The following is an 11,787-nucleotide window of genomic DNA, read 5'->3' as shown; positions in this document are numbered from 1 at the left end:
TTGTGCTCAAGCTCGTAGTACAAAAAGTATTTTTTAAAATAAACACAATCACATTATACTTGCAAAGTATAATGGAATTGCAAATAATGAAGAAATAAAAGGGGGTATATCTTGGAAGAGGGGAAATTTTTTAGACAAAAGTACTACGAAAGAAATGACAAAAGAAGAGGGAGACGGATTGAAGAATGAATAAAGTATAGTAGAAGTGACAGAGAAATGAACGAAACGAAGAGACTTAGCGAAAAATACGAGGAAGAAGAACAGGAAATACTGGAAAGCAAGATGAGAAGGCAAAACATGAGAGAAAAGCAGAGAAGGTACCCTTGATGTGATACAAAAATCGCTTAAAAGATAACTCAGCCGACCTGCGCACATGTTTGTGATATGTGACAGTTCAATTTGAAGAAGGTGTTAATGTTGAATTTTTATCTTATTGTTCTCGAAAAAAATTAATTCGAGAGGGGGCGACAAGAAGCGACACCAGCTGATTTTTTTCTCTTTTGGAAAGGGTACAACTAACCTAGTTTTGAATACCTTTCTACCTTTGAATGTGGGTTATCTTTTTCTACCTACTCCTTCTAGCATTTCTTTCGTGAAAGGAAGGGGGCCTTTGTGTTCTTGTATTTTTTACGTATTGGTCTAGCGCATTTGAAATTGGTTTCTTTATTTCATCAATCAAATCATTGAACATCCCCCCATTTTCTTTCATTCTTTCTTACTTTGAAATTTTAAAATCTTACGTCTTCATTCATCATCCTCCATGTTGTTAATTTTTATTGGAGAACATTTCACGATGATGAGATGGGAAAAAAGGATTTTTCGAGCTCGAGGAAAGACGGGGTTGTCGGGGGGTTTGGGGAGTTGCCCATAAATAAAATGCTGTGAGAATAGGGGGCTAGGGGTTCAAGGGGGTTCTCGTGCCTGTTCTCAGCTATTATGGAAAATATGGGGAGGAAGAGGAGAGGAACGTATGGGAAGAGAAGCAGAATAATAGGATGTCAAGTATTGAGATGGGAGAGAGAGAATAGAGGAGTGTAGAAGAGAGAGAAAGGGAAGGAAGATATTAGATTAAAGGAGATAGAGACATGATAAGGTGTATCATGGGGTGGGGGACGAAGTGAGAGAAAAGGAGGTAAAGGATTGGAGAATTAGAGAAGAGAAAAGTGAACCTCTGTGTTGCTGCTTATTATTAGATATCTATCCACGCTTTCTTATCAATCTTATCATGATAGTATCCAGCCTTTCTGTTCATTTTAAAGATCATCTTTTCAATCCTCCCATCTGCTTAAAGTACCTATACCTGCAATACCTACAATCACTCGATCCTAAACTTAATTCGTACATTGGTACAATCTTCAACTGTAAGGCTTTCCTCATCTTCTTATCATTTTCTTTCGTATCATTGCGAGGAACGCTCTCTCTTTCATTTCTTCGCATTAAATTGCTCAAGAGGGTGAAAAAGTAATATTCAAATGAAAATGTGCTTTGTGCTTTTTCTGTGTTTAAAATTATGAATGAAAATTCTGAGGCTACGCCTTTTGCCAACGTAGAAATGATTACGAAATTTTCTTATTATTCTTTTTCCTCCGTTCCGGTACCTGACTTGATTGTTTTTCTTCAATTCTTCACGTAGCTGTAAGCTGCTCTGACATAATCTTGAATAGTTTCTGCTCCATGTCATAAGGTTAGAATGTCAGCCTGAGATTAAAATCAATATGGTACTAGAGCCGATTTTTGTGTGGTGAAATATACAAGGTGTCTCGTTATAAAGTGTGAGTTAGGTAGGTCCTCTGATAATTTGGTTAATCCAGTATGCCTTCTACGTTTTATCTCTCAATAGATTGAGCAAAGCTCCCCAGCATACGAATACTTGAGATATACTTTCTCCGCTACATACATTTAATAAGTGCAAACATGACATGGCGTAGGATTTGTGTACATGTGGATCCGGCTTATGGTTCTGTGTTTAAAATTATGAATGAAAATTCTGAGGCTACGCCTTTTGCCAACGTAGAAATGATTACGAAATTTTCTTATTATTCTTTTCCCTCCGTTCCGGTACCTGACTTGATTGTTTTTCTTCAATTCTTCACGTAGCTGTAAGCTGCTCTGACATAACTATACCTATGAGGTATAAAACTTTGAATGTGGAGAAATGGAAAACTTTGGTCTAAAAAACTGAATAAATAAAATATGATCTGTGATGCTTTAAGCGTCGCATTTTATTTTTTAAAATATGAATAAAAAGTCATCAATAGTAAATTTTCATCGGGAAACCATTCAGGGTTAACTCAAATTATGCAGAAAATTTCTTATGTAGGTATGTGCTTGACAAGACTCTGAAAAAAGAAACTTTTTTTTTGGTCTCCTTTAATCAAAACAAAGACAATATTTTTTAAAAAAAAAAATCTCCAGAACGTTTATACGGGGAGAAACCATTCAGGGTTAACTCAAATTATGCAGAAAATTTCTTATGTAGGTATGTGCTTGACAAGACTCTGAAAAAAGAAACTTTTTTTTTTGGTCTCCTTTAATCAAAACAAAGACAATATTTTTTTTAAAAAATCTCCAGAACGTTTATACGGGGAGATTTTTTTCCCAACACTGACATGAATACAGTCTCCTTTTCAATTGAATTTTCCCAGTGAAATCTGCATGAAAGAGTAGAGGGAAAAAAAATCTGGTGAAAAGAAAAATGTACAAAATATTTGACGTTTATTATCCCAGTGAAATCTGCATGAAAGAGTAGAGGGAAAAAAAATCTGGTGAAAAGAAAAATGTACAAAATATTTGACGTTTATTTTTTAAAGATTCTCTACCATTGCACATGTGACATATTTGGCAACAATGCCTATTTTTTTGCTGTCACATTGATCTGGACACACTATAGTGCCTCTTTATAGCTATTATACCTACCTAGCTAGATCATGTTTTGTTAAGATTCATTTTTAAAGTAAAATCAAAAAATCAAATCAAGAATGATAATAAACTGAATATTAAACAAATTAGGTAGGTACATATGTAGGTATTCTTTCTTTAACCACGATCGAATAAACTACGGGCTAAAAAATTCCCGGAGGGACGGGCCCAGCTTGTTCTTGAATTGGGACGGACTATTGTATTCGCTTCGGTGTCGTCTGTCGGTCGGTCTGTCGGTCTGTCTGTCTGTCCCCATAGAAGGACCTCACACTGATCTGGACACACTATAGTGCCTCTTTATAGCTATTATACCTACCTAGCTAGATCATGTTTTGTTAAGATTCATTTTTCTTTAATTCCATGATCTGTTTGATAGGAATTCATGTTGAGTTTTTTTCCACCCCGTCGGAATTTCACTATAGTTCTTGGCAAAAGAAAAGCTTCACTTTTTGCTCTCTTGAAATTTTTGCCTGTATCTTGATCAAAGAGAAAAAATGAGTAGTCTATGTTGTTGTATCATACAATGTTGCCAAGTAGAAGTTACCTACCTAGCTAGATCATGTTTTGTTAAGATTCATTTTTCTTGAATTCCATGATCTGTTTGATAGGAATTCATGTTGAGTTTTTTTTTCACCCCGTCGGAATTTCACTATAGTTCTTGGCAAAAGAAAAGCTTCACTTTTTGCTCTCTTGAAATTTTTGCCTCTATCTTGATCAAAGAGAAAAAATGAGTAGTCTATGTTGTTGTATCATACAATGTTGCCAAGTAGAAGTAAAAAAAAAAAAAGTAAAAAGATACCTAATTACATACATAGGTATTTACCTTATCTTGTTGACAAAGAGCGATTGACAAACATGGAGTTATGTCTAGGCATCTCGCCGGCATATTCTTCCGAATGTACCGAATTATTTGAATTCTTTCATCTGTTTCGTGGCCGCTTCCACTTTTTGCTCTCTTGAAATTTTTGCCTGTATCTTGATCAAAGAGAAAAAATGAGTAGTCTATGTTGTTGTATCATACAATGTTGCCGAGTAGAAGTAAAAAAAAAAGTAAAAAGATACCTAATTACATAGGTATTTACCTTATCTTGTTGACAAAGAGCGATTGACAAACATGGAGTTATGTCTAGGCATCTCACCGGCATATTCTTCCGAATGTACCGAATTATTTGAATTCTTTCATCTGTTTCGTGGCCGCTTTGGCCTGCAATTCATCATTCATTGAAACTCTATTCCAAGAATTCATGTTTGAACGATATGGACCACAGAGTTCACTCCGAACAACATCCACGCATTTTCAAGGTCATTGCCACAGCGTTTCGGTAATAAACTAAAAATATACACTATACACATTGCATAAGAATTTCAGAAATAAAACAGACACCTCCTCTCTCTGGTTGATTGGAATATTGGAAGAAATTGTGGGTACATTGTGCAGATACCAAATGTGGTGGAGATTATTTTGAAGTAGGGAGAATCTCAAGTGCTCTCCCGCTTCTCGCCGCATAGTTTTGGAGAACTTTACTTATGAAGATGATGAAAAAGGGAGATTCCCTACATATGATATGAACTTTAAAATCGTTTGATGTATTAGCCACCTTTGTGGTCCCCCCCCCCTTCGAAAAAAATCCTGGATACGGGCCTGGCCTGTACTACCTCCTAGTACCTATACCTACCTATCTACATCAATGTCAACTTTTAATTTTAATAAAAACTCAAAATTCATACACACACACACACACACACACACACACACACACACACACACACGCCAAGGTACTGTATCATTGCTTCAATTTCAAGGTTACAAATGCAATCGTTGATAAGAGCGGAGTTAAGAGGAAAGATTTTTTTTTCTTTCTTAGGGGTATGTTATACAAAGTAGAGATACGATGACTTTTTCCTTACTCACCTCTCGCGGACCACCTGAAACCTTCTCGCGGACCACTAGTGGTCCACGGACCATAGGTTAAGAATGGCTGACTTAGCACGAATGAAATTTTGCAAGATCCCTTTTTTTTCCCTCCAGGTTGTTAGGCAGGGATAGTGTCTAGGTCCATTAAGTTTAATAATTAAGTTATTCCGAGAATATTGCAGTGATCTTCAGAACGTTCTTCCTACTAGATTTATCAAAGGTTATTATTACAGACTCTGATACTTCGTTCATGACAATTTTCTTTTACCTGTTAGGCTTATTTCCTTTTTTTTATATACTGACATAGGTTCGAGACTTATTTTAAGTCCTACACTATTTTATTATTTACAAAATCCTTACGTTAAAGGTTTCTAAAAATAATGATAACAAACTGTTGACAATTCAAGGTGAACAAACATGACCGAGTAAGGAAATTGAGGACAAGATAAATTAAAAAGTGCACCCCTAACCCCCTCCCCACTCCATCTGGAAATGGAAAAACAATAGAGACAATAGAGAATGGTCATGACAGAACAATAAAATAAAACGCAAACACCATTCCTTGTTTCCTTCGATACTGTTTCCAGTCAGAGATGACGGGTTTCCAAAAACTCAAAGAAGATTGATAGAATGGGTCTTTAAGGGCTCTGCAGATGCCCTTCTGCTGTATCTACAGCTCACTCAAGCAATTATGAGGCTCTCAAAGACCCTGAGGACTTCTTGGAATTGTTGGAAGGTGACATGAGCAGGGATAACGCGTATTTCGGGTGTTACCCCAAATTAATTCTCAAGATGATATTTAATTACAACCTTAATTAAATATCATCTTGAGAATGGGGTAACACCCGAAATACGCGTATAGATAAAACTCGCACTTGGTGCCCGCGTGTTCGCTACGCGGAGTTGCGGTCGCGCTGCGCGCTCCCGGAGCTTCACGGGGTTGTGCATGGGGTCGCGCTTTGCGCTCCCTTGTTTACGGTCGCGCTGCGCACTTCCGGGGGCTTCGCGGGGTGTGCATGGGGTCGCGCTTTGAGGTCCCTTGTTAACGATCGCGCTGCGCGCTCCCGGGAGCTTCGCGGGGTGAGCATGAGGTCGCGCTTCGCGCTCCCTTGGCTTCGCCCCTGAAATCTAATATCGTCCCTGAGTTTTATAGAAATGAAAACTAAAAGCGTGAGAAAATATTAAACGTAGGAAAACCTAGCTAAATTATACTAGCTGAATTCCGTCGCTTCGCTCCGGAATCCCGCTAGTTCATCCCGAGGCATGGCCAAGCTTGTGGAAAAGGCATGGCCGAACTTGTATTTTTATCAAACTAAAAACATAAACGAAACTCAATATTAGGCGAGCGAGGAAAAGTTTTCTCTCCCGCAGACTCTGCTTTCTGTGTATTTCTTATGGAGATTTTAGCGATGAAAAATTGATCATACCTATCTCAGGATCGGTTTAGATTTTCGCAAAATCCTTTCTTATTGCACATCTAGACCATAAAAGGAATATTCCTACCAAATTTCAGCTTTGTAGGTGTTGTGGTTCTCGAGATAGAGCGATCAGTGTGTGAACTATGAAATGTGAACTATGAATGGATCTCGTTTTTATAATATAAGACTAGCTGAATTCCGTCGCTTCGCTCCGGAATCCCGCTAGTTCATCCCGAGGCATGGCCTAACTTGTAGAAAAGGCATGGCCGAACTTGTAGAAAATAATAAAAAATACGGTCGCGCTGCGCGCTCCCTATTAGCTGCATAGTTGTCAAACTAAAAACATAAACGAAACTCAAATATTAGGGGAGCGAGGAAAAGTTTTCTCTCCCGCAGTCTCTGTACTCTGTGTATTTCTTATGGAGATTTTAGCGATGAAAAATTGATCATACCTATCTCAGGATCGGTTTAGATTTTCGCAAAATCCTTTCTTATTGCACACCTAGACCATAAAAGGAATATTCCTACCAAATTTCAGCTTTCTAGGTGTTGTGGTTCTCGAGATAGAGCGATCAGTGTGTGAAATGTGAATGAGTGAATGGATCTTGTTCTTATAATATAAGATTGTTAAGAGCTTTGTACAAGCAACCACACAGTCAAACGTATCATGTGGCCCGCGGCCTGATCTGGTATCCAAAATTTGGCCCGCCTTCAAAAAAGGTTGAGCGCCCTTGTAGGGCGATGACACGGAGAATATAAATTGGAGACCCTAGACACATCTGAACAGATAGGGAGAGACATAATGAAAACAAATGAAATAATTACCACAGTAGCAGTAGCTGTATGAAGAGAAGCATCTCCATCTCTAGACAAGTAAACAACGATACTGTAAGGGAGAATAGAGCTTTTGAAATTGACGAAAAAGCACATTTGTTGCTGCTGCAAGTTAGAATATTATGATAAAAAAATCTGGTGTGAACATCACACGACTTTCCTTATCCGATTGAATGATGCTTATTTGAGTGTTCTTTTACCCCAACTTTTACAATATAAAAAATGTCCCTAAAAAACCGGAGTCTTGTTTCGAAAACTGTCATCCCAGTCTTCTCTCTAAATATCGCTATCCCTGTTCGGACACAGTATACCGGGGGTAAAAGCTGGTAGTAATCCGCAACACAAACATTTCAGTTTGTCCTCTCTTCTCGTAATATGAAAATGTTTATTTTCGGTACAGTAAAGCACAATAGTTTTTTTTTCGTATGATGGGATTGCTTCCGATTCAATGCATTTCGTATGTGGAGGTACCGCTGGAAGAAAGGTGAATGGGATGTTCCTTACATAATAGAGTCCCTGAGGATGAGTGCTATGTCTTCAATGAAGTTCCAATTGCTTTCTCTTACGACTAGATTGTCTTCAGAATACCCCAGATGGATTGAACGAATCGAGACCCAAATTTTGCACTTTGTTTTGTTTGCCGATTGTGCAATTGGTTTCATTTATTTCACCCTAACTCCTGAACGGTTGGTGAAACTTGGCAATCATGTTTTAATCTCGCAGAGGAAATTGCTGACTGTTTCGGACTGCATTCATTCTTAGGCCAGCCACTCATTATCAGGTAGACCTGACAGGTAATACCTACACCTGATCAGTTCCGCTTGTCAGGTCTACCTGATTATACCTGGTGAACACACACATAGAGTTCGTACTGAAAGGTACGGCTGAAAAGGTCCGCCTCCCAGGTCTACCTGATACCTGATGAGCACACACTCTATCATCAGGTAGACCTAACAGGCTGTCTCGAACAGCCCGTACCTGTCAGGTCTATTTGATAGTGAGTGGCTGGCCTAATTTTATCAAATTTTTGGGCTTTCTGTAGGTCAAACGCCAAGTTTGCCGCTGACCACACTCCATCTCTCTCTCTCCTTCTCTATCCTTCTCTCTCTCTCTCTCTCTCTCTCTCTCTCTCTCTCTCGCTCTCACCGTGGATAAACGTAGATATAGATATTTAAATTTCCGAAACTTTTGTTTGTTCATAGGTAGCGCTCAGTTTCGGCGGATTAGAAAAGTTAGAGAACCCTTCAGAACTAGCGTGATTAGAAATTTGTACAAAGGAGGCCACGGTATATTTGATACAAAAGACAATAATATTTATTCTAACAGATATTATGTATTTTTATCGCCGTTATTATTTCGTAGCAACGAAACACCTGTTAGATTAGACTCATGTGGTCTTTGTCGTAATACCCATTCCGTAGTAGGTATGTCCTTCATCAGATGGTCGAGAATAGACACAATACTAACAATACTTGCCGTTGATATTGGTTCTGGGTCAACACCTGCCCAGATCCCTCTCCCTCTCTCCCTCTCTCTCTCTCTCTCTCTCTCTCTCTCTCTCTCTCTCTCTCTCTCTCGCTCTCTCTCACCGTGGATAAACGTAGATATAGATATTTAAATCTCCGAAACTTTTGTTTGTTCATAGGTAGCGCTCAGTTTCGGCGGATTAGGAAATTTCCAGTCTTTTGCGTCCTGCTGAATAAATAACAGCCAGCGTAAACAGAAACGCAAAGCGAGGAGAGAGAGTAGGAAATTTCATAAAATTCAAATCAGTGAAGTTAGAGAACCCTTCAGAACTAGCGTGATTAGAAATTTGTACAAAGGAGGCCACAGTGTATTTGATACAAAAGACAATTTATTCTAACAGATAGGTAGCTACATATGTCGTTTTATTGTTGTTTTTATTTCGGAGCAACACCTGCTTGACTACGACTCGTGTGTTCTGCGTCGCAGCATGGCCATTCCGTAGTATGCCCCTTTTCAGATGGTCGAGAATAGACACAATACTTGCCGTTGATATAGGTTCTGGGTCAACACAAGAACATCAGAAATAGTTGTAATCGAACGCGGGACCTCCTGATTGGAAAGCAAGAACAGTTACAGGACCTAAATTAGAATACAACTTTGGGAACACAAGATTCTCATTTTCATTAAATTCCTTGAAATCTTTGATTAAGATACATCATTTTGCCCATCTCCATTTCTGAACTGTCCATCAATAAGGTAAAGATTCTCTCCATCCATCCCTCCCTCTCCTCTCTCTCTCTCTCTCCTAATAGAAAATGGATGTAACTTAGAGAGAGAGAAGCTCGGAGAAAAATATAAAAAATGTCCAATACATCCATCGAGAATAATACCAAAGACCGGAGGAAAAGAAGGACGAAGAAAGAAGTGAAGAAATATTAGACGAAGAAAGCTCAAGAGAGAGAGCAGAATGGAAACGGACGGTAGAAAAGAGAGGAGAAGAGAAGGGAAAAAGAAGAGGAAGAGAGAAGAGAAATGGGAGAAAACAGGAGACGAAGAGGAAAAAGAGAAGAGAAGAAAGCTTGTCTAACATTTTGATAAATTTCTTGAAAGCATTTGAGTGTTAAAATTCAGAGAGCATGCTTGTATCAGGGTCGGACACGTATCATTAAGTTCCTTATAAATTGGGTCATGGTAAGCACGAGGATTTACGTTTATGAAAGCCAGTTTTCCAGGGCTAAATATAGATATTCTTATTATGTGGTAATAAACTCATGTTCATATATTGTTCAATATTTTTGCACAATTTTATAGTACATACGATTACTCTACACGTCCAATTCAGTAAAAGCTTTGCTTGGGTATCTTTACGCTATTCAAATTTGAATGGGTAATTTTGCGATTTTTGGAAATGTTGAATCGTCCAATTCAGTAAAAGCTTTGCTTGGGTATCTTTACGCTATTCAAATTTGAATGGGTATAATTTTGCGATTTTTGGAAATGTTGAACTTTGTATTTTTCTTTGTGAATAAATAAATAAAACAGTCTTGAGTTACTTCCTTTATAAAATATGTGTTTATTTTCAAAACCAAATTTAGGGTATAAGAAGAAAAAGGCAAAAAATTGAAACATTGACTCAGTTTTGCAACCGACTGTATGTGGTAATAATTCTGAATCACACACAAATCGCGAATCTTTTACAGCAGTTCATAGCTCTGCAAGTCCCAAGCCATGTCTATAACATTATACCTACGTCCCATTCCCTATTTGCATCCCAAGACCTCGGGTCCAAGCGTGCAGAACTTTTACTTACATAAGTAAAGTGTAGTAAATTTCTTAAACCGGTTTTTTTATTCGCTTGATTACGCGCTATTTCTATAGCAAAGATTGTATATTGTACCTATAGGACGCAGATATGTATCTATAGACATACACATACCTAGGTCTCGTACATGCTGAGTCTGGTTTTATGTCTCGAACTTAAACGAACATTTTGTGCAATTTCATTCCATCATCGTCCAATTCAGTAAAAGCTTTGCTTGGGTATCTTTACGCTATTCAAATTTGAATGGGTATAATTTTGCGATTTTTGGAAATGTTGAATACTCGAGGATATCATTCTGTATATGCTCGTATTAGGTACCTACAGTCAGTTGCAAAACTGAGTCAATGTTTCAGTTTTTCACGTTCTCCCTCTTCAAACTCACGGTTATGTTAATGTTTTATGACATTTTTACAGTTTTAAAGATGTAACATATTGTTGAAAAAACAGGCGCGGAGTAAAAAAGTGCCCAAATCAATCACACAAAAATAGAAAAATCCAAAACCAAGCAAAGGTGATTGACTCAGTTTTGCCCCAGTATGTCGTCATCTTTGAATTTTGTCAGGAACGAGGGAGTTCTTCAACAAATTTGTGGAAAATCTTTTGTGCCCAGTTGACTGAAAATATTCCTGAAAGCTCTGCAGAATATTTCGTTTCAAGTTTCAGTTTAGAAAAATCTTTACGCAAGATGAAGTCAAAGATCGAGTGTTACGAACAGAGTTTATCACTGCCAGGATTTGACTGTCTCTTTACCTTCTCAGTCCAATCGGTCTTTTAACATTTTGGGGTATTTTGCTTCTTAACCCCATCTTATTTTGGGGCTGTTGCCCCTACACCGAAGCCTCAGGGTGGGCTTTCTGTGTATGTTCTTTTGCTGCAGTAAAGAGACTCACTAGTCCTATTAACACTTTTAGGCACCATTATTCCTTTGGTGTAGCCTAGGCGTGGGAACTTGAAAATCTCAGGGTGTCTCATGAAATAAAATTCCAGACACATCCGGGTCTACAATCCCAGGTTAGATTGTAGACCTCTGAGAATATTCGGAGTCTGTTTGGACGCTATGACGATAGTTGTGGGTATGTTCTTTTTGGAAACGGAACCGATTCCTATGGCGCACCATTTTGGATTTCCTATGGTTTAGTAGAGCCGCTATCACACGAAAAGAAGGGAAGCGAGCTTCAGAAGAGGGAAAATTCCGAAGGAAAAATACAACTTTCTATGCTCAGTAATACTCTCAGTGCCAGCCTAGTTAGCTTAGTTGGTAGTGCGTCTGCCATGTAAGCGCTAGGCCGTGGGTGCGATTCCCGCCCGGGGCGGATTTTATCCTGATGGGATAATGTTCGTTCTCGGAACGGCTGGCTTTCTCCTATCCTGTCTTCCTTCTCCCTTCGATTTTCGAGACGATAAGACCATAG

The sequence above is a fragment of the Diaphorina citri genome, unplaced genomic scaffold (assembly GCF_000475195.1).
Source record: "Diaphorina citri unplaced genomic scaffold, Diaci psyllid genome assembly version 1.1 scaffold382, whole genome shotgun sequence".
Lineage (NCBI taxonomy): Eukaryota > Metazoa > Arthropoda > Insecta > Hemiptera > Psyllidae > Diaphorina > Diaphorina citri.
Note: the sequence above shows the minus strand (reverse complement) of the source record.